This window comes from Portunus trituberculatus, chromosome 2 (assembly GCF_017591435.1).
Source record: "Portunus trituberculatus isolate SZX2019 chromosome 2, ASM1759143v1, whole genome shotgun sequence".
In the NCBI taxonomy this organism is placed as follows: Eukaryota; Metazoa; Arthropoda; class Malacostraca; order Decapoda; family Portunidae; genus Portunus; species Portunus trituberculatus.
In genome coordinates, this window is record NC_059256.1 from 12390810 (window position 1) to 12392655 (window position 1846).

Genomic DNA, 1846 nt, shown 5'->3' on the forward strand with positions numbered 1-1846 from the left:
TACTACTACTACTACTACTACTACTACTACTACCACTACTACTACCACTACTACCACCACCACCACCACCACCACCACTACTACCACTACTACTACTACTACTACTACTACTACTACTACTACTACCACCACCACCACCACCACCACTACTACTACTACTACTACTACTACTATTCTCCTACCACAGATACGACCACGACCACCACCACCACCACTATGACTACTACTACAACCACTACTACTACTACTACTACCACTACTACTCCTCCTCCTTTGTACTATCTGTATGACTATCAATACTATTTTTGCTCGTATTGTTCCTTGACTATCGAGGAAGAGGAGGAGGAGGAGGAGGAGGAGGAGGAGGAGGAGGAGGAGGAGGAGGAGGAGGAGGAGGAGGAGGAGGAGGAGGAGGAGGAGGAGGAGGAGGAGGAGGTAGGATACTATGGAGAAGATGGCTGTTGGTACCCCTTCCTCCTCCTCCTCCTCCTCCTCCTCCTCCTCCTCCTCCTCCTCCTCCTCCTCCTCCTCTTCTTACATATCCTCCTCCTCCTCCTCCTCCTCCTCCTCCTCCTCCTCCTCCTCCTCCTCCTCCTCTCCTTCCTAACTACAACTACTACCACCATCTTGACCTGCCCATGTCAGTGTTAGGAAGGCCACGACTACTACACACTACGAGACGACCTGGCCATGTGTAAGTAGTAGTAGTAGTAGTAGTAGTAGTAGTAGTAGTAGTAGTAGTAGTAGTGGTGGTAGTAGTAGTGGTTGTAGTGGTGGTTGTAGTGGTTGTAGTAGTAGTAGTAGTAGTAGTAGTAGTAGTAGTAGTGGTGGTAGTGGTGGTTGTAGTGGTAGTAGTGGTGGTAGTGGTTGTAGTGGTAGTAGTGGTGGTAGTAGTAGTAGTAGTAGTAGTAGTAGTAGTAGTAGTAGTAGTAGTATTATTATCTCTCTCTCTCTCTCTGCTACTACTACTACTACTACTACTACTACTACTACTACTACAACCACTACCACAACCACCACCACCACCACAACTACCACAACTACCACCACCACCACAACCACAACCATAACCCTTGCCCTCCCACCACCACCACCACAACCACCACACCACCACCACCACCACACCACCACAATCACCACAACTACCACCACTACCACAACTACCACAACTACCACCACAACTACCACAACCACCACTACCACAACCACCACCATAACCCTTACCCTCCCACCACCACAACCACCACAACTACCACAACCACAACCACCACCACAACTACCACAACTACCACAATTACCACAACTACCACCATTCCAGCTGCATCCAGGACCTCTGGGAGCAGCACATACAAATACTGTTTAAGAATTTGCCACACCAATGGACCATACAACCAGCTACCACAACTACCAACATTCCTACCACAACTACCACCATCGACCTGCCGGATAGTGGTTGGCAGGTCTTCCGGGACATGGCCAAGGTCCGGTTTTACTGCAATGTGAGTGAGGAATTGTGGTTGAATTGTGGTAGAAGGGTCGGAATTGTGGTAGGAGGGTCAGGAATTGTGGTAGAATGGGAGGAATTGTGGTAGAAGGCCAGGAATTGTGGTAGAAGGCCAGGAATTGTGGTAGAAGGATCAGAAATTGTGGTAGAATGGCAGGAATTGTGGTAGAAGGTCAGGAATTGTGGTAGAAGGTGCAGGAATTGTGGTTAGAGGGCAGAAATTGTGGTTAGAGGGCAGGAATTGTGGTAGAAGAGTCAGAAATTGTGGTTAGAAGCAGGAATTGTGGTAGAAGGGGCAGGAATTGTGGTAGAAGGGCAGGAATTGTGGTAGGAGAGTCAGGA

The 1846-nt window shown here is 48.6% G+C and overlaps 1 long non-coding RNA gene across 2 annotated transcripts in view; it reads left to right on the plus strand.

Annotated features, from left to right (window-relative positions):
* Positions 1-538: 538 nt before the first annotated feature.
* The window catches only part of LOC123505908, a 3194-nt gene continuing 1886 nt past the window's right edge, over positions 539-1846 (plus strand). The window contains exon 1 of one of the 2 annotated variants that reach the window (XR_006675312.1): positions 539-694. This is a non-coding gene — a long non-coding RNA (uncharacterized LOC123505908). Of the gene's footprint in view, positions 695-1324; positions 1500-1846 lie in introns of those variants that run through there. The other variant, XR_006675310.1, reaches the window with a different exon arrangement.